This window comes from Ambystoma mexicanum, chromosome 1p, assembly GCF_040938575.1.
Source record: "Ambystoma mexicanum isolate Mex_15411 chromosome 1p, UKY_AmexF1_1, whole genome shotgun sequence".
Classification (NCBI taxonomy): Eukaryota; Metazoa; Chordata; class Amphibia; order Caudata; family Ambystomatidae; genus Ambystoma; species Ambystoma mexicanum.
In genome coordinates, this window is record NC_090921.1 from 790,471,691 (window position 1) to 790,492,735 (window position 21,045).

The window sequence follows — 21,045 nt, forward strand, 5'->3', positions numbered from 1 at the left end:
GCATGTGTGTCAGGATGTGACTGTGAATGGAAGTTTGGCTGGCCAGCCCTTATAGGCTGGTTGCTAAAACTTTGAATGCTGCATGGTTTACGATTGGAAGGCAGGTTGACCCTGGCCCTGAGAGAAGGTGTATATTTGGGGCAAACCCTCAACCATGAGCAAATTCATTTCTACTTACTCTCTGGGAAGCTCTGCTGGTTAGATGGAGTACTCTTGAAGCACTTCTTACCTACTCTGCTGTGCCGCATCCTTCTGTGGGTGTCTCCTGCCGTATCTTTCTGGAATAAACTCTTGTGGACCCTTCTGCTGCTTTCCTCTGAACTTCATTATGCAATCGCTAGTTCAATGCGCCACATCTCTGTGCCTGCAGTTCTGGGTCCCCCCCGCACCTGAAAGCCTTCCTTTCCTTGCTGGACCCAAGATGGTAGCCCCTGCTGTAAGACGGGAACCCAGAGGAATTTGCTTTTAAGGATTTGCTTTTAATATGCCGGAATCTTCTCCTTCCTGGGACATATTGCCCAAATTTACCTTTTACAATTGACCTTTTGCACAATTGACCTAATTATAGTGGTCCTAATTGATCTTCTACACAATTGACCTTTATATTATTTTAGTTATTTTATGTATGTATTGGGTTGGTTTCGGATTATAAATGATAAAGGGGATTGGGTGGGAGGGTGCGGGGGTTTTTGGATTGGGTGGGGGGTTGCAGGGGGTTTTGGATCAGGTGGGGGGGTTTCAGGGGGTCCCCCCCCGCATATATGTCCTAATTGACCTTCTAAATTAGGTCAATTCTCCCGAGGTCAATTGTGAAAAGGTCAATTAGTATACAGCCGTATTGGATCGCCTCCTGCAGCTGCTCTCCATTATGCAAGTTTCCGGCTGTCTGACTGATCCTTTGTTCTTCCCTGTGCCACTTGGACTTGCTGCTGAATTCTCTTCAACTACTTATTGGTGCTGTCGTTGCTGGTTTTCCCTCCTTTTTTGTGGGGCATCTGCAGAGGACTCGTCCTTGTTTGGGTCCTGCAGTCCTCTGCCTGCCACACTCTGTACTCTGTCACCAGAGCCCTGAACCAGCATCTATCCAGACTTGGTCCTGAACCTGAAGTGTACTGCTGCAGCCACTCTTGTTGGTCAGTTTTCTGCACAATCAGCACTGAGTACTTCTTCCTGGGTTCCGTTGACTGCCATTTTATTGTTGGTTCTGATCTTTGATCTCCTGGCTCTGGGTGCAGAGTGTTTTATGTGCTCCTTCTCCAGACTATGGCCACATTATGTATCTCATCTGAGGCTCACACTGCATACTGGGTGGTTGCTGCACCTCTTGCAACATAACCACATCATCTCTATTGGGCTTATCCTGTAACAGCCAATCGACACACTTGCAGGAACTTTGAAAACTGCATAAGTGACTTTAACTTGATTTAACTGCGAACTGCCATTTTCCTTGGTTCTCCTTGAAGCTCTGGAGGTTTCAGGACAAGCGTTTTGTAGAAGGTATTGTTGATTTTGTATTGATTTAAATTTTTGTTCACATTTCTATTGGTCCACAGAAAAAGTATAGCAAGTGAGGCGGAAGGGTGATTGGGGTGATTAGGGATAGAGAGGGGAGCCAAGAGGGTACCAGTATGCTTATCAAAGAGAAACATTAGATATTTGTATAGGCCATCCCAACAATTAACTTGTCTGGGTCGAACCTCCATGTAGTTCAATGAAGGAACCTAACACAAGGTTATAATCGCATACTTTCCTTTTCTAGCAAACCTACCTTTTCCACGCTTGAGACCCAGTAAACATTCAACCAAATCCTCCTCCTTGGGGTGCCTTGCTGGCTTCCAAAGCTACAGAATTTCTTTCTGTGCACATGTGAGAGCCCCCTACATCCACTTGTTTGCATGAGCTGATTGGTTGGGACTAAAGAGGGGAGCACGCTACGTCAAACATCACCTAGAGGACAGGGCAAGTGGGATCCCACTCAGGATGCCCCCTCCCTTCGAGGACAGGCAATCGCTAAAGAGGGATTTGTAGGGTCCTCAGGTATCTAATAGTTTGTTGGCTATATTGGACTTCCCACACCAATGGCAACTATGGTTTTAGACCCCTTTCAGGCATCTTCTTCAGAACAGAGAATGGCAGGAAAGCCCACCCCTCATTGCATGGAAATAAAGACCAATCTAAGAGAAGAGAGTAGCCCAGAGAGCTACATATAAGAGTGACGCTTGTGGAGCGACACAGGATGAAAGACATTCTCCTGGGAGGTGTGACTGAGAGGCAAACACACATCACGTCGGCATGGCAACAGAAGCACAGAAGCCTGCGGAACGCCGGCTGCCATGCCAAGACACAGACCAGAAAAGCCTGGTCCCAGAGGATCTCCAGCAGCAAGTAATGCCTGAGCAGCAACTGAACGGCACTGTGACAAACTGACGCTGAAGCTCTGCAGAAAGGTAGCGGGCGAGAGCACCTGCTCTGGCACATGCAGAACTGCTGGAAAGCAACCAGGACCTAAGGCGGGATGGGAACAATCCATCCCCAAGGCAGGGTGAACAGAACACGACCCCATGGCTGGGTAACTAAAAACAGACACCAAGTCAGGGTGAGAGCAAACAAACCCGAAGGGAAAGCAACCAGACCCCAGGGCTGGGTGAAAAAAACAGTCACCAGGGTGGGGAAAGAACACAACCCCCAGGCGGGATGACCGAAAGCAGACCCCATGACTGGAAGAGAGAGATTAGACCCCATGGTGGGGGTGAGAGAAACCTAACCCCAAAGCGGGATGTGAAACCCGAGACCCCCAGGAGAGCGAAAAACCAGGTGGTAGATGGTTGGAGAAAACCTCACAAGGTTCCCTGCAGGGTAATGCTAAAAGAAGGCCTGCTCTGTACTTATGAACCAGCGGGCTCCCAAGGATGGAGGACGACCCCAGAGTAAGCCAAAGTCCATGGCCATCCAGGGAGCAAGAGACTGACCAAGGACTGATAACTAACCCCAAGGAGGGGAAGTTGGAAGAGACACTTGCTTGTGCGTTTGCTGGAACTGTGCATCGTGTGAGCAGCCCTTTTGTCATACAGAGACATTACGGTAGGGTCAGAAAAAAGCCACCATCCTATCATTTGGGTAGAAGATGGTACTTTTGGTTAAGTGTTTTTTTTTTTTTTTTTTTAGATTATAGTGGTAGGGACAGAAATCCGGTTAGGATATGTATTTTGGACAGACTTGGATTATTTTGTTAGACATCCTGACACGCACCCCTTTAAACTCCTTCCTTTCTTTAGGAGTAGGGCTGAGAAACCTAGAGATGGTATAGGATTTTGTTTTTGTTTATTTATTTCTAATTCGCACCAGACCCAAGGGTAACAGGGCGCAAACAGTAAGAAGATGCAAAGCTTACAAAGTTACAAGCATAGTTACAATGAGACATATATAGTTACAGGTATGTTCGCAATAATACATATATACAGATATACAAGTTAAAGCAGGTTATACACAGGAAGGATCGAGGGGCACAAAATCAAGGGTAGGATGGAAGGGATAGTCTAAGGCAACCTGGGTGGGGCTAGTGCAGTAGCACTAGCTAGTGGTCAGATGAATTGAGCATGTTAATGTAATTACTTCTAAATTGTAAGTATGGTTGATCTGCTCTAAGGTGGTGTGGCAAGGAGTTCCATAGTTTGGTTGCTTTCATTGGAAAGCTATTGCCACCAATCTTGGTGAGTTGGAATATTGGTACAGTAAGGTAGTTTTGTGTTGCTGGCTCTAGTCGGTCTGATAGACGTTCTTCTGTGGAGTCTGTCTATGAGGTAGCTAGGGGCAGCATTGTTTAATGCTTTATAGGTAAGGGGGGCTGTTTTTAGAAGAATTTTGTTATGGGTAGAAAGCCACTGATATTGGCGTCTAGTTGCGGAGATATGTTCTTTTATTCACGCCTAGTGCAGCTCTTAAGGCGTTATTTTGGAGTGTTTGTAACCTCTGGATAATGGCCTTCCTGGCGCCACTGTAGAGAGCGTTACAGTAATCTAGCCTAGAGAGTATCAGTGCTCTGGCCAGGATCATGCAACTGTCACTTGAAAGGAATGTTCTACCTGCCCTGATGAGGAGCTAAAAGGTGTAAGGAGTGGTAGAGGCCAAGGATTTCACCTGTTTGTCAAAAGACATAGTAGAATCAAGGTAAAAGCTAAGGGTTTTCACCTCCTTGGCTACCCTGATGATGTTTCCATCAATGGCGAACAATGAATATTCATGGCCTAATTTCTTAAGGATTAGGTGGGTGCCCAGGATGATGAGCTCTGTCTTATTCAGGCATAGACCGTGGGTGGCCATCCATGCCTGGATGTGTTCAAATCAAGAACTACATTACGCAAAGTGCCATCTCGTCGGTCTCCTGATTCCGACTTCTAACATAGCCCAACAAGCATCAGAATCCAGAAAGGATAAGCGGATATTCTTAGGGCAATGTTTCAGAGAACCACCCCTCTGTTCCTCTTTAGCTACCAGCTTATATTTGAATTTTTGCTATTCCAAGGTTCTGATCTTGTTGCTCCCCAGCCACCTTACCCCAACAGAGACGCATGATTTCCCAAGGAGTTCCTTCTCTGGGGTGATGGGTGTATTGCCCCATATGGACGCTCATTGATGTAGTAGGTAGTTAGTTTAGCACAGCCATATATTCTTTCCAGTTTTTAACCATGAGCTGTACCGTCGGAGTGGTCCTCTTTGGTTTAAAGAGTTGTTCCATTTTCAACAGTGCGCTAACTCAAACTGTGCAACCAACTCCCTCTTCCCATTTCAGCCACTCTGGTTCGTCTCATCCTTTTTTGATCCAGTATCTTGTCACATGGAGTGTGAATGTGGTAGTTCCCAAGTACTGGAAACCCAAAGCCCCCCTTAATGGACCAACCATGTTTAGCAGCTGTAACAAATCTAGCGATATCATCACTGCTTCCCTGGAGGGAAGCTTGTCTTACTTGGCTGGGTAAAGGCAGAAGCTCTCTGACTCTGGGCGTGGCTGTCCTCCCACAGATAAACTCCAGGGAGTCAGGGTAAGGACATTAGACCAGAATAATTGTTTACCTGGTTTCCTTGATATCCCCATTCTTGTCTGGCATATTGTAGGGTGGATAAAGAATCTCTGTTTATTGGTCATCAACCTTATATGCATACCTTCCCTTTTAATGCTGAAATGAGAAAGGGAGATCGAGGAATTAAGATTACTAGAAGCGGCAAGCCCACACTGCGTTCTAGTTGGTGGAGGATGTTAACAAATGCTGTGACTTACATACACCCCCCTTCCTTGTAATAACAATAAGACCAGTACTGGGACTTATGTACACCTGCCCCCTTTTTTAACACTGGGGCGAGGAAGATGGATGGAGTGATGTCACCACTAGAAGCGGCAAGCCAAGGCTGCATTCTAATAGTTGGAAGATGTTAACAGGTGCCGGGACATTTAAATATGGAACACTTGAACAATATGAGAGTCAGCCCTCCGACATTGATTGGGACATGGGAGGAAAGCGAGCTGCAGACCAGAGAGAAGAAGCTGGTGAGGACGGCGCACTGCCATCCCGAGCAGCAGGAACTGCCGAGCGAAGGCCAGGCGGGAACCGAGAAGCCGACGAGACGCGCTCCCAGGCAGCATAGGAAACAGTGAGACGTGAGGGATGCCGAAGCTGCCAGAGAAGTCCGGTAAGCCTAGAGAAGGAGATTGGGATACCTAGGTGCTTCAGGGCGGATGCCGCGTTCCGTTAGTAAATGGCAAAAACCCACACAAGGGAGCTGGGGCATTTAACACAGTTGGAGAAGGATCGGTGGCCTGACATATGAAAGATATATAATTACCTGGATACAGAAAGAAGTGAATGTTATTGTGAACCTGGGATTTGCACTCGACTATTGAGAGGACTCAGAAAGCCCTGGCAGTCGAGTAAACCAGGCAATCAATGAGTCTGGGACATGCGCCCAAGTGAAAAGACAAAAAAACCCTGGCAGGAGAGTAAGCCAGGTATTCAGTGAGTCTGGACACTCACCCAAGTAGCAGAATAAAAGCCTTGCAGGAGTGTAATCCAGGGAGTGGAGAAACTGGGTAGAGACCCCCAGAAAGTGCAGAGAAAACTGGGGAGGAAATCCCCCCCACCCCCTTTTTTTAATTGTGGCCCAAAAGGGAAGAACCGTATCCCTTTCTGAAAAGGGCGTCGGGCGTCCAGAGAAAGGACTGCAAAGTGTTGTGGAATCAGAGAAAACTGAATGGAAGAGCCATTCTCCTTGGGAATGTGAATCAAAAGAAGCCGAAAACTCATGGGAAGGGCCATCTGTCATAGTGACGCACTGGTCGCTATGGCAAAGGTTGACACTGGCTTGATCCTAAACTCTGTTACGTGCTACCTCTAGTTGTTTCTAAAATGGTGCAGCCGGTTTCCTTATCCTCTTCTCCTTTCCTGCCGGCACTCGTTGCAACCCTGTGATTTTTCCTTTCGGGTAAGATGCTAGTGCCAGTGCGCTCATTGTCTGTCTGTCTCTCTCCTTTTTCCCCTCTTCCTGCCTCTTTTGGTATCCTTTTGTCATCTTAGTTCTCACTTCTTTACTGCTGACTTTTCTTGCACTTTCACTGCTTCGCCGATGTGATCTCGTTTCCTTTTACTCGCTTGCTGCTTTTTTGCATCTGAAACTAGATCCTGTTTGTTCATACTATCAGTGTACTGAACTACTCCTGCTGCAGCTTATATTTCAAGCATTAAGTTCATGCTTGTTTCTATAACACTTAGTACTGTATTTTTTTTTTTTGCCTTCAGGCTTTTTCTCTGAGGCCACCGTTACGGTCGTCCTGTGTTCTGCCTGATCTTTGCGGGCAGATATTGTGGCAACAGGTAGGGAACTGAGAACTGTTGCACTTAAGAAAACAGGGCAAAGAAGACTTACTGAGAAAACGGAACACCAAGACTTACCTCTAGGCGAGTCCTATTCAAGGGGATTAGCCTGAAACCATCCCCCTTGGAGTTGTGGAATGAAGAGAAAGTGTTGTGTAAAAGGAGAAATCGCAAGGGAAGATCCACCCTCCTTGGATTGTAGAAATATCCACAAGTGGCATTGTAAATAACCAAAAGAACCCTAGGGGAAGGAAAAAGCAAAAGAACCCTAGGGGAAGGAAAGGGCCCTTCTCTGGTGGAACTTTTCTTTTCTTCACCTTAGAGACTTTGTTTGAAACTTCTGAAGGAAGCTGCAGGTGTTCAGCAACGAGACATTCCCATTTCATGTTGTATTAAGTTTAGTGTGCAAGGGTCATCTTGGGGGTTTGGACACAGGACAGAGAACACTTTTTGCCTTAGACATCCTGACGCAGATTTGTTAGTTTTGTTGAGGCAGGGAAAACCCCTCTAAGTTAGCAATAGGTAGGATTTGCCCAAACCCTCTTTTTATTTTGAAAAGTCTTTATCCAATACAAAACGTGTTACTGTGTCCAGGTCTTACTCTTGATCCCTCACACAGCCCACTTCCCTTTATACCAATATTTTATACATGTTTTGTGAGTCCTTCTCAAGCAAAGGCAAGTGTAGACCATCAAAGTTGTATGCCAAGTGAGGCTAAATGGCCATCTTCACTGCACCAATCTTTCCTCCGTGTCGAGCCCAGGTGCTGCCATCACAGCATGCCCTCTTTACAGTGCCAATCACTTCATATTGTCTGACATTATCTTGGACACGTTTCTAACCAATTCTCCCCTTAGATATTGAACACCATTCTCTGCCCACTTCATCCCACCTTCTCGAAAATGACCCCCAAAACATGTTTTGGATAGTGGTAAAACCTCACTCTACCACTATTTTGACCTTCTACCCTGAAATCGCACGATTACTCAATAGTAGCCTTACCATGGGGAAGACATCAGGCACAGAACCTTAACTCCTACATAATTTGCATGGGACAGAACTTTCACTTCCGAACTGCCCACGTTATCCCCTCTGATACATCTGCTCTGCCGAACAGCTCTTCGTAAGGCTTTCAGCACCAAGTTAAACAACAAGGGTGTGTGCAATCATGTGTGTCATTTGGATCAAACGTTTCTAAGGGTATATTCTTGAGCCATTGTTCAAATCTTCCCTGTCGACGATCATTAGAGCGCTCACTGAGCTGCTGTCCAATAATGGCTCAATGATATGCGTCTAGAAGGATTTGATCCACAACTCTGACTCAGCAAAATCCTTGGGCTTCGCCATTAGCAGCTTGACCTTCCAGGAACATATAGCCAAGAAGGCGAAACAGCTTGGCCCTGAATCTCCACCCTTTGCAAAATGAAACCCTTCATCCCGCTGCAGGACTTCCAGAATGTTGTGCCGGCCCTTGTGGTCTTGCAATACGATGTGCGGGGGGGGGGGAGAGAGTGCCATACGACGGTGCTTTCAGCTGCTCACATGGCTCCACTAAATTCAGTCCACCACACTGCTGCACGTCTTATTACGGGTGCATAGAAATTTGACCAAATCACGCCTGTCCTATGCGAATTACATTGGTTTCCTCTCCCTCCAGGCCAGGATAATGTTTGAGACAGCATGTATCATCTACAAAACAGTCAGAAGAAGCACAGCAGCATACCTGGCATCTAAGCTCCAAATATCGGGTGGCACACGCTACTCGCACAGACAATCAACCAACCGGTTTGAATCGTAACTCGTCCGCAACGAGAGGACCCACAAACAATCCTTCTCTTCTCACGCCCTCGCCCTCTGGATCTCTATCCTGGTGTCGGTTCGGAATCCCTCCACAATTCTCCAATTTCACAATTCTCTCAAAACAGGACTTTTTGAACAACACCTGACCAAGGACTAATTCCAATGTATGCACATACTGACGTGCAGACCTAAACTCGCAGTACTACGTTGCAGTTAAAAGATGACAGCCGAACGCTGGCGGCCCACACTCTGTATACCCACACTCTGTACAGTGCTCTGCTGCTCTCGAGCTAGGTTCACGCTTAAACAAAATACAAAATGAAATAAGTGATCGTCATGGTGTACTGCATGATATGTATTATTTTAAATAGAAACAATGCCATCCAGTGGTCATTATGATATATTGTTCGTCTGTAGTTTTAAATATTAAAAGCCTGCCTTTATTTCTTCCATTCTTCTTTCCTTCTTTACTTTCTTGTTTCCATTCCTTCTTTCGTTGTCTTGCACCTGTATCGATCCCCTGACTCCTCCTTTTTCCTTCTTTAGATTTCCTTACCTCCTTCTTCTTTCCTACTTGTCTTTCTCCTTCTTTTTGTTTCTTTCTTTACTTCTTTCTTCCCTCTCATTCGCAGTGGGTTTCCCATGCAGCCTCTTTCCAGCTCCTCATTTATCACCATGGTACAGGGTACAGATCTTTTCACCCCTCTTCCCTTGAGTCGCCTTGCTCTTCATCGACCCCAGTGTTCCTCCACCCACTCCCACCTTTTGTGCCCACTGCCCTTCCTACTCCCCTTACTTATTCTCTTCCCAAACTCCTCTGCTGCTCCGACCCGCAAATTGCACCACCTCTCCCACCCTGTCCCACCTCAGACCCCATGTTACCCCTTCTCCTTTCCCCTCATCCAAGCACAATCGCCTCCCAACACGCTCCCTACCCCCACCCCAAATTAACTATCCACCTTTCCCCCCATCATAAACTAGTTGATTTGGCTAACGGATTGACCACCTTAAACTGTCAACCAGTCTATCCTGTCGACCCGATTAATCCAACTAGCAGTACAGAGTCAATCAAGGCACCCATACCCCAGAGTGGTGAGCTTCATCCGCAGGATTTATTCTGGGCTTGTATAATTAATTGTAATATTTCCTAAATTTCCTAGTTGGAATTTGACCATAATCCCTATCCTTTCACTCATCCCAATGGAGGCAATTATCCCGGTCCTCGCAGTTTCTTGAGCTTGCTGGCCAAGATACAACCTGCGTTCTCCCCTTGTTCCCAGAACAGTTGCCTTGAGAAATCCACCCCTCTCTCAACTCAAGTATCCAAAACAGCACATAAGTCTTCACTAGCACATTTAAGTCTCATTAGGTCTTCTCCTTTTTTCTAATTTGCATAGCACCTCTCTGTAGCTTTTAATCTTTCCCCTGGTTTCTCTGTACGCTTCTGCCATGACCACCTCTTATGTGACCTATTGAGTTTCCCCGCAATGTTGCCTTTCATGCATCTCGGAGAACAAAACATTCAAACAAATCTCCCTTATTAAACCTCATTAAATATTTCATATCTTTGCTTAGTAAGGCCTCAAAAAGCTTTCTTAAGCAGCATCACATTGAGTTTCCAATCTCCCCTGCAGGCCCCCTCCCCATCACCCGGCACCATTGCAAACCTCCCATCCCCATGGTCTGAAATTGGGATCAACCTTATGTCGGATGCGAGCACACCATCCAGAGCATCCCTGGAAAACAGTAGAAAGTCAAGCTGTGAGTCCCTGTGATGAACTGAAGAGTAATATGATTTAGATTGTGTCTGGGTGGCTCTCCCTCCATACATCTGCCAAATTCAAAGTGCCCCTGAATTTTACTCAAGTGTATCTCCTCTTGTAGCTAGCCTGCGTTTCAAGGTATCTGTGCGTCTACTGAGACTTTGGGTGAACTACATCGTTTACAGACTTACCTACTGTGTTTTCTTGTGGTACGCTAGTGGTGCCCACTTGGTCCCGCCTAAATGTTTCAATGCTTATTTATCTTGCAAATAATGTAGAAGTTTGCGGTTAGTGACTGTCTTTTCCAGTAAATTTCGAATGAGTAGGGTTCATGTCATACATGCCAATATTTGGAAGCACCTGGGTGAGAGATTTCATCACAGAAAGTGGGAGAAATTAATATTCGCATAGGAATGCATTGGGATTGGAATTATTTTAGGTGGGAGAAAGTGAAAAATAGCACTACTTTATAATTGAAAAACCGTGAGTCTCCTCCCTGAATCAGCATGGTTGGCATGCATATCATGTAACCCCTTTGCTGTTTTCTCTATGCATACTGTTTTGTTTATTTACATTTTTATTAATGTATTGACATCTTTACCCTTTGCAATACTTATAAAAATGTATATACTATTTATTATTAGGTGTCGTTTATTTTGTTGTGTGTGCCGAACCTCTCCCCTCCTAACAGTGAAGACTGACTGCTCTACTACCTTAGCATTAATAGAGTTTTTACAAAGAATAGGTCTTCCTACACCATTCACTAGAGGGTGTGGTACAACCCCCCCCCCCCTAAAACTGCTGCTATAAGGAACTAAGGGACTAGCAAGGGGGTCATGTAGTCCAGATGCCAAAGCTGTGCAAGCAAGCTCAGTAGTATTGATGCCTGGGACAGTAGATGTGGTGGGGTTATGAGTTTCAGCTGCATTGTAAGTGGGGGTCCTTTAGGTTTCGTTAGTGGAAGCTTTTTGGCCCACTGTTGTTGCCAGAGACCCTGTGGTGCTTTATGAGTCTGCCGAAAGGGGGCTTTGGGGGCTTAGAATGGTAACCGTAAGTATAGAAGTTGCTCATGTAAATATGTAGAATGGGGTCTTGTAAGTGTACTAAGGAGAGATTCATTGAATTTTCAGTAGTAGAGGTGGTTAAGCATGGTTCAGTTTAGAAAGAACAAACCCTGATGTCCTGACATGTGGAAGCCAGCAAATGGTAAAACGGAGAAGACAATATTGCAGATTGCATTGAGAGATTTAGCCTATTGGACAATTAAAGAAGACAATGCAAACGTATCGTTAAGGATATTAAATGCACATGTAGCTGAGAAAATCCTAAGCCTCTAGGACTAGGGCTTTTTAAAATTAGACATTTTAAAGAACCATGTTAAGCTACTATTAAAGACCAAGGTACTGGGATGATACCAGTAGGACTGTGAGGCACTGGTGATAAAAGCAGTTCAAAGTATAAAACCAGTCCTTCGACTCAGATGATGCAGCCATTATTCTTTTGACCCTCTGGATGTTTTGACCAACCCGCCCCCTCCGTGGGTACCAAAGCAGGGACGTCATTTAGGGTCTGCCAGGGGACGCAACTGCGACCTCTAAGGTCTCCCTTGCGACCTCTGTAAAAAAATAACAAAAATAAAAAATAAAAAAAAATTGTTTTTTCTTTTTTTTCCATTTTTTGTAATGAAAGCTCCTGGAGTGGCTGGCTTTCTTGTTCAGGCCCTTTAAAAAAAAAAAGAAATAAGAACAAGGGTGCCACAAGTCTAACACTTTCAGCACTGACCCTAAATCAGAGAATAGGAATACCAAATAATGTGTCTTTCTGGAATTCTATACAATAACTGCTAGACTCATTAGAGGTTTATTTCAGGCACACTTCAGGGGGTGAGTCACTGATTTAGTCTGACCTTAAACGCCTCAACTCAGCCTTTCATCCTTCTGAGGTCGATAAATGAGTACCGACACAGGTTGGATGATATCGGGTGTATATTTTCTTCTATGTAAAGTGCTAAAGCGTATGTGCTATATAATAACACATCATTACCATTTGGTCATGGACATCTGCTTGCATTCACAGTAATTTGATAATATGGGCCTGTACACACTGATCTTAACACTACATATGGCGATCCATTCTTGCCTGAAATGTACATCACATTATAGTGATATCGTAACCATATTTTTCATAGTGTACAATGCTATGTGATGTCACTTCCTGTTTTGTCAACGGGTAAAAGGTTGTGTGATGTCACTTCCGCTACCCCTGGCATTTTGGTGAAATGACGTCCCTGTACCAAAGGATGCTTTATAGACTGGAACATTGGTCAATGCCATTTCACTCATTTCTATCGGAACGTGAATCCAGGATTCAGTGGGGGTCGGCATGCTCACCCACAATTCTGATCCACTGTGGAGTCCCGCAAGGGGCCAGTCTATCGCCCATTCTGTTAAATTTATACATTCATCCTCTGTGTTCCCTCTTAGAGGACTTGGGCACTTTCTTTACGAACTATGCTGACGATACACAGCTAGTCATACCAATTACTGGTGACTACACTGCAGATTCCCTAACCCTCACCAACATCTATGGTCAAATCGAATCCTGGAAGTTGACCAACTGGCTCTGTCTCAATAGCTGTAAAACGGAGGACTAAACTCTCCATAACCTAATTGATCCAGGACTTTTCAAGCTTCTAAATTGGAACCAGCGTCATCCCTGTACCGGATAAAGTCAAGACCCTTGGAATCCAGTTGGAGGCCTCCCTCAATTCAGACGCTTCTGTTAACCAATTTAGCAAAAGCTGTAACTACCACCTTCATCTGATTAAGAATATACACCCCTATATCTCCAAAACGAATTGCGCCATCATTGCACAAGCCACCGTTCTCTCAAGACTCGGATTACTGCAACTCCCTCCTGATTGGGGCGTCCGATGTGTATATAAAAAAAATTGCAGCAAAATAATGCGGTACAAATGAGCAAGAACATAACGAAAAGGGTATACATCTCTACCCATAACAGAAAACTGCAATGGTTCCTGATCAAGGAGCGGATCAATTTCAAAATAGGAACAATGACCCATAGATGCATATATGGGCCTGCTGCAGTCTACCAGGAAAGCAGGCGACATGGGTTAAACTGGCCATCTTCTGAAACTCTCTGCCTACTTTCCTGAGAGGAGAATCCAAATTGGGAGCGTTTAGGAAAATGCTTAAAACTTTACTCTTTAAATACCAACTTCCGTGTCCTGTTCTTTTTGTTCATCCGTCCTGTGTTTGTGTTAGCACCCCGATGCCTGCGGGTTTCCGGCGCTCTCTAAATAAATAAAAAATTGTACCCATGATCCTTCACGTGTTGAGGTCTCTCAGAATGTCTTTTTCTGCCATTGTGGTCGGTCGCAGAATGCAGACTTCGTAGATTTGCTTCTAGATATAGATTGTAGTTTTCTTATATTAATATTTAATACAGTCTCTTTCGATCACCGTCTCGACGAATGACGTCCGGTGGCTACCGTCTGAAGTTTCGATCAATGTAATTTATTTTCGACGGCTGGTGGCAGCCCTCAGCAGGCTTTTACATTTACATTCCTTTTATAGAATGCCTCTTTCTGCTTTCTATTTGTATTTGTCTATCTGCTGCTGAAATTACTAAAAGTAATGGAACGGACGCCTTTTAACTTGTCTTTTTTGCAATAAAATATTTCCCTGGAAAGATGTACACAAAGTGTCTAACAGTTGCCATCCATGCGATTGCATCAAACGGCGTTGTGAATCCTGCAAACTTTTAAAGCCAAAAACGTTTAAACCGACGCAGTAAGCGGTGGGTGGCCTACGCCATGGAGGCGGAACCCCATTCCCTCATCAGTTCTGTCGGTTCGGACAAGGCGGATCTCGGCAGCTAAGGCTCTGTCCTGGAAGCCGAAGACATACGGGAGGAGTTGTTCGACTCCCGCATGTTTGTCCCCAGCCCCATTAGGCGGGCTGAAAGCTCAGTTACGGGGAAGACCTCTGGTGACAAAGATACACATGTACGTACGTTCACAAAAACGCACAACCCCAAGCCAACCTTTGACAGGATCTCCAAAAGGCGCTTACACAGCAAATCCACTTTTGTCAAAGTCGTACAACCCTCACGTTCGAAGGAGAGAGTGGAGTTGATGATAACCCTTAGGTTCTTAACTACGCAGGTGGGAGGCGGAAGAGGGCCAAGGGAGGCCGGCCAGAGAGTGCAGGGAAAGAGAGGTGTAGGTGCACCGATGAGGAGGATCTCCGTCTTGCTGGCATTCAGGCAGAGATCATTGGCGGCGCACCATTCCTGGATTGCAGACCGTCAGGGATGAGAGAAGGAGAGGAGGCAGCAGAGGGGAGCCTGAAAACAAGCTGGGTGTCGTACGCATAGCATTGGAAGTTGGAACAGAGTGCACCAATACGGTGGGCGAGCGGTGCCAAGTATTGGTTGAACAACCAGGGAGAAAGGTTAGAACCCTGGGGAACACTGCAGGTGGAGAAAGAGAAAGAGATGGAGGAGAGGAAGGACCCAAATTGGACCTGGGAGTGTCGGTCAGAGAGAAAAGATGTCAGCCAGGCCAGAGCCTGATCAGTGATACCCAGGTTATCACAGAGCCGGTTGAGCAGGGTGGTATGGTTGACCGTGTCAAAGGCAGAGGAGAGATCAAGAAGGATGAGGACAGAGGGGAGATTAGAATCCAGGTTAGAGAGCAGGTCTTGACGGATGTTCAGGAGAGCAGGTTTCGTGCTTCTGGCAGCTCTGAAGACAACCAACAGATTCAGTGTGAAGATTAAGCTTTTCAAGGGGTTTTCCCAGGAAAGTAGTGATGGAGATCGGGCGATAATTAGCCAGAAGGGAGGGGTCGGCTGAGGGTTTCTTGAGAAGAAGGTGCACAAGTGATTGCTTTAGGGGGGAGAGGAAGGTTCCATAGACGAAAGAGTGGTTGCTGAATTCGTCCAAGGCTGGAGCGGGGGTGTCAATGTGCCCTTGAAGGTTTTGGAAGAGCCGGGAAGAACCTGTTTTGATGAGGTTTTCATAGATCGGACTGGTCTAGAAACCTCATCAGGGGAGAAGAGAAGGGAGGGGGCTTGCCACAGGGGGGCTGGAGGAAGATTGGAGACTGTAGGGAGAAGCAGGAGAGGCAGAGAGGTTGGACAGGATGTCCTGAGCTTTAGAGATGAAGTGAGCAGCCAGGGCAGTACAGAGGGCTTGGGAAGGAACAGGAGAGGTAGACTGCAGCAGTATTGTCCAGCTCCTTGCAGATTTTAAAGAGTTCAGCCGAGTTGTTAGATGCCGCAGAGACACAGGCTTGTATGCAAGATCTCGTCTTAGTGAGGACAGAGAGTCTGTATTTAAGACCTCTTGGGAGTGTGGGAAATAAGAAAATGGATCAGCTTAGAAACATAGCGTATCATTGGAGCTTGGCAGAAATAGGCTGCAAATTAATCTGGAGGAGGGGGTCGTTTACGAATCATGTCTGGCTGTCTTCAGGGAAGGCCCAAATGAAGGAGGTAAACCATCCTTTAAGAATAAACATGTCTTTGACCATACCACGGCAACAAAAAAACGCCACTTATGCAGAGACCTCAAGAGCTTAAAATGTCTTCCAGGACCCATAAGATGCCAGGAGAGTAAGAAATTCAAACAACAATATCGAAATTGGGCCATTTCACACAGAGCCATTCTTTTTTCCAAAAGGACGCTGAAAGCATTAGGCACCCGATAATGACCAAGAACTCGATGAACCTGTGGACATTACTTAACGGGAAGGAAAAAAACAACGGCTCGTTGCAACTAAATCCGATTTATGAGGCAGGATGGGTCGCCCACTTTGAACGTTTGTTTGTCCAAAAGAAGAATACCCATCCACCTGGCTCACTGAAAGAACTGGATCCATGGCACATCAAGTTCGATAGAACTGAAATCAGAACCATTATCTCGAAAGCCAGTACCTCCCGTGCTCCTGGCACGGACGGCATGACAAACGCCATGCTGAAAGAAGCACCTGAATTATGGACTGATTTTTTTTGCATGACCCTTTTCGAAAGAATCTCTCAACATGGAACAATACCACTCTCGTGGAAAAGAGCGATAGTGGTTCCTATATTTAAAAAGGGGGACGGATTAAACCCGAAGAACTACAGGCCCATCGCTCTTTTGGACGTTTTAGGTAAAGTCTTGACAGGAGTACTGTTGAATCGTCTGAAGGAGTGGATACTTCGGAAACCTTTGATCCCGGGCAAACTGGCTTCGTTAAGAACACAGACTGTGGACTAAACCTGCTACTTATTAGTCTACTGAAGGCCAAGTCCCTGAAAGGAAAAGCGAGTCTGTATGTAGCATGTGTAGACATGGAGGTCGCTTTTGACTCCATCGATAGACTGCGTTTATGGTCAAAAATGACTGTAAAAGGCTGCCCTTAAGACCTGGTAGCTGTCATCAAAGACCTCTACACTGGAACTTTGCTACAGATTAGGCTGGACAAAGAGGGGAACCTCACAAAGGAAATCCTCACTATCAGGGGCCTTAAGCAGGGATGCCCACTGGCTCCTATACTTTACAACCATCAATGACATTAAATACGTTATGGATCCCCTTATATCCTGCCCCCCGAACATTAACGGAACGCCGGCTGGCTGGCTTCTATACGCGTACAAATTGGTCCTCCTGGACAGAACACCTATCGGCCATAAAACATTTTTTTTTTTAAACGGACTGCTCTACAGGAGTACGTTGATTCAAACAACCAGAAAATTAACGCGGATAAAACCAAGATTCTGATGATCCAAAACCCTGGAGTTAGGAGGAAAGGAATCGTGCAATGGAGGCTGGGAAACAACCAAATTAGTCATATGGCTTCCATAAAATACATAGGAATCATGTCCATTGCCAGCTGTGGCGAGGCGGCCAGGATCTCCAATCTGGTTTTGAAAACTAAGCAGCTGACAGCTCACGGTCTAGTGATTGGGAGAAAATATGGCACATTTTCTCTCCTGTCTGTTATCCACTTTTACAACCAGAAGGTGGTTCCAGCGCTGTCATATGCTGGAGAGGCGGGTACGGGAATACCCTGGGCAACCTGGGAGAAGTTGGAGAGCAAATTCTTGAAGCTTATCCTAAGACTACCTAATGCAATCCCAATGGCAGTGATGGGGCATGAACTGGGTCTCTTATCCTTATACATAAGTCACCCGGAAAACTCATAGCTGTCTTTGGAAAACTTAATTCAGCGTACTACCCTCTCCAATACCACATAATTAAAATGAAACAAGTAGGTATGAATGACTGGGTGCTGAACCAATGGAGAGCCAAATGCCTAGAAATTCTGGCAGTTAGGTTTCTTTGTGGAAACATTGTGCGTGAATACCCTCCTTGTTAAAAGGGCGCTGTGGGTTGCAGACTGGTCGGAAACCGAAGCTAGGAGATGTTATCTAGAACCCTGACTAGCCTTCCTAACATCACGCTGGAATACTTGAGAAAATCCCTGAACCCAAGGTCTTGCGCCCCCTTCCTGAGATTTCGCTTAAACGTACTACATAAGAGTTACATTAAGTTGCTATGGAGGAATGGTAAAGGGTAAAAAAATGCTGCCTCCAGCTTCCGGGAGTAATCGCTGCAGCACTTGGTCCTCTTTTGTCCTGAACTAAGAACAGAGAGAACTCGAATACTATACGAAAAGAAGAAGAGCGTTGTAGGCACGGATGCTGATGCCCGATAGGAGAGACTTTATGGAGGTGCAAGTCCACCAGTAATCGGGTGTCTGTAGAGAGGGTCTTCACAGAAATGTAAGGACTCCGCTCTGGAGTGGACTCTACCAATAAGCTGAGGTTGCAAGAAACAGCCACCAAAAGATGCCTTACCGAAGTGTGGAAACCGATGGATGACACAGGACGGTCGTGGAGTGGAGGCTCTGAGAATGTGAGACTGGAGAATGGGTTTCCCCAGAAAAGGATGACGCACAGGTGCCCCTCTAGAGCCAGAAACCTCATCATCATAACCCCTAAAGACGATCCTAGTGGTGGTTTCCTCTTCTGTCCAACTGGGAGCCCTCCTCATCATCTCCTTTTAGATTTTTGATTGTGTCTTTTCCTTGTTCTTTTCTCCCTGACTCCTCCCTTTCTTTTAGCGAATGACCAGTCAGTTCTTTTATGGATGTTTGTGGAAAAACAAATGTTTTTGTGTAAAACTGAACTTTTAATGATAAAAACAAAATTTCTTACCTAGCCCTGGTTCACTATCCTGCCAGGCCTTTCTTCCAGTCTCTCTGGGGCACTCTTACCCCCTCCATTCTCAACGTGCCTCTCTCTCTCTGTGTTTGGGTCCTTAACCTCTCGTTCCGCTTTGCAATCTCTTTTAACTAGGCCGGTTCACTATCCTGCCAGGCGTCTCTTTGGGGTGCTCTTTCACCCCCTCCATTCTCAACTTCTCTCTTTCAGATGTACAGTGTCTCTTAACTAGGCCCAGTTCACTATCCTACCAGGCCTCTCTTCTAGTCTCTCTGGGGCACTCTTTCACCCTCTCTGTTCTCAACTTTTGTCCTTCTTTGGTCCCACTGGGCCGAGGAAGATGGCTCTGCACTTCCTACCACATCCTTTGGGGTATCTATCCCTGTGCCTTCCCGGTCTCCCTCTGCATACGTTTGTACTTGGTCTGTGAGGGTTCCGGTCCTTGGCAACACGGACAGCTTCTGCAGCTTCCCCTGGCCTCTTGCAGTCTTCGTTCTTTGTTCGGTGGCTGTACAATGCTGGTTTCTCTCTGCGCATCTGATCTCGCCTGGACCACTTGGAGGGCTTTGCTCTTGCCACCGGATAAGGGAATCCCACAACCAGGTAAGTCGTGATGCTTCTCTGCCTCCCTGTTGCATGTGGTCGGATCTGCCGAGGACTCCACAGCATTGGGTCGGGAAGTCATTTATTATGTCCCAACTGCTTTCTAGCTTCCAATAGCTAGCATACTCTTATTGGTTCTGCCTAGGGCTCTGCATCACCCTGCTCTTCCTCGTGACAGTACTTTTGAAGCTATCTATATTCACTCTTCCCTCACTCTTCCTCATCATAGTGTTATTTGCCTGATAAACACAATTACTATGTATAAGGAAATTACTGGAAGCAAGAGGAGAATGAGAGGATGGGAATATCTGAGTCCATATGGGGCTGTATGTCTCCTGTTTAACGGTGTTCTCTCTCGGCAGACCTCACTTCTCCTAGAGAGGTGGTCCCCACCCATGGGATCCTCCCACTGAGTACCACCCACAGGGTGACTATCGGGTAGTGGCCTCATCTGCTTGGCCCCATGGGGAGGGACCCCTCCCGGGGAGAAGTGACGACCCGGAGGGATTCGTCACACAGGATAAGTCCACAAGATGCACAAGTCAAACGTATCCTGATAGCTCCAATGTGGGCCCGGCAGACGTGGTTTTCACACCTAATGAAAATGCCTCTTTGCCCTCCAGTCAAACTTCCATTCTTGTATCCCAAGATCAGATCAACTCTGCATTCATGTCCTCAAACACTGAATTTAGCAGCATGGCTCCTGAATTCATAGACATTGGGTATTTATATCTGCCTCAAAGATTGTATGGACATTCTTAAGGAGGCACATAAACCCAATACGAGACACAGCTATTTCAATAAGTGGAAATTCTTTGTCATTTGGTGAAGATCACATAGCCTCAATCCTATTAACGTCACACCTTCTCACATTGTGTTATAACCTACTTTACCTTTTAGATTCAGGGCTGACTAGAGTGCTAAGAGTGCATCTAGCTGCTCTTTCCGCTTACACCACCTCTCAAATGAATGTTTCTTGGTGGAAAGTCCCTGTCATTAAAGCCTTTATGGAAGGGGTCAAAAGATTACACCCTCAAATTTCAAATCGAACTCCCGGGTGGGACTTGAATGTAGTCCTTACTAAACCTATGGGCCCTCCTTTTGAGTCAATGCATAAAACCAGTCTAGGTGCTCACCTATAAGCCTGCCTTTCTCGTGGCAATTACATCTATAAAAAGGGTGAGTGAACTGCAGGCGCTCTGTTCAAGATCCATATGTTACCATTCACAAGGACAACATGGTTTTGCGCACACATCCACACTTCTCTCCTAAATTCATATCCAAGTTCCATGTCAGTCTATAGAACTTCAGCTTTCTTCCAAAATCCTACAAACTCAGCAGAGAGATGCCTTCATACATTGGATGTAGAAGAGCTGGAATGTATTGCCTAAATAAAACATAACCACTATGGAAAATTGAACTAGTCTTTATTTCCCTAATCATTGGAAGAGAAGTGGATCCTGTCTCAGCTATTTCAAAATGGATTGTGAAATGCATCCAGATGTTGTTCTCTTTCTAGAAGAACTTTACCTTTTACACCCAGAGCACACTCTACTCGAGGCACAGGGACTACTTTAGCTTTTATTGCAAATGTACCTTTAGATGCCATTTGTAAAGCAGCTACCTGGATTTCGATTTACACCTTTACACAACATTACTGCTTAGCTACACATTCTAAGAGTGATTCACAGGTGGGTCAAGGGATGTTAAGACATCTTTTTGCCGCTGTACCATCAAACATCCCACCACCATCTCCTGGTACTCCCCGCTAGTCTATGCACA

At 45.8% G+C, this 21,045-nt stretch overlaps 1 protein-coding gene across 2 annotated transcripts in view; it reads left to right on the plus strand.

Moving 5' to 3' along the window:
- HAX1 (HCLS1 associated protein X-1) overlaps positions 1-21,045 on the plus strand; it is a 396,934-nt gene that overhangs the window by 164,623 nt on the left and 211,266 nt on the right. The gene's annotated exons all lie outside the window — the stretch shown is intronic.